The sequence below is a fragment of the Corvus kubaryi genome, unplaced genomic scaffold (genome assembly GCF_017639235.1).
Source record: "Corvus kubaryi isolate FWS band 111438036 unplaced genomic scaffold, C.kubaryi_AGA036_p1.0 36361, whole genome shotgun sequence".
NCBI classification, from domain to species: domain Eukaryota; kingdom Metazoa; phylum Chordata; class Aves; order Passeriformes; family Corvidae; genus Corvus; species Corvus kubaryi.
This window is the reverse complement of record NW_024580856.1, coordinates 4,540-5,042: the sequence shown is the minus strand read 5'-3', so window position 1 is coordinate 5,042 and position 503 is coordinate 4,540. Positions and strand designations below refer to the sequence as shown.

Below are 503 nucleotides of genomic sequence, written 5' to 3'. Positions count from 1 at the left end.
TGCCTCCAGGAGCTGGGAATTCATTCCTCCAGGAGCTGGGAATTCCCGATGGAATTGTGCCTCCTGGAGCTGGGAATTCCTGGAAAATCCCCCCGGAGGGGAGGGATCGCTCACGGTTTCTCCTGGGGGAGGTGGCCCTGTGGGGGGGCGCTGCTCTGGAGATGGGGCTGGATTGACTGGGGGGAAATGGGTTCATTTTGGGGGAAAATGGATTTATTTGGGGAAAATGGATTTATTTGGGGGAAGTGGATTTATTTGGGTGAAAATGGATTTCTATTGGGGAAAATGGATTTATTTGGGAAAGTGGATTTCTGTTGGGGGAAATGGATTTATTTGGGGGGAAAATGGATTTCTTTGGGGGAAGTGGATTTATTTGGGGAAAATGGATTTATTTTGGGGAAAAGTGGAATTTTTTAGGGAAAATGGATTTCTTTGGGGGAAAAATGGATTTCTCTTGGGGAAAATGGATTTATTTGGGGAAAGTGGATTTCTATTGGGGGAAA

General features: G+C 46.3%; 1 protein-coding gene across 2 annotated transcripts in view; it reads left to right on the top strand.

Moving 5' to 3' along the window:
- LOC121660513 (exportin-7) overlaps positions 1–503 on the top strand; it is a 21,719-nt gene that overhangs the window by 17,205 nt on the left and 4,011 nt on the right. The window lies entirely within an intron of this gene.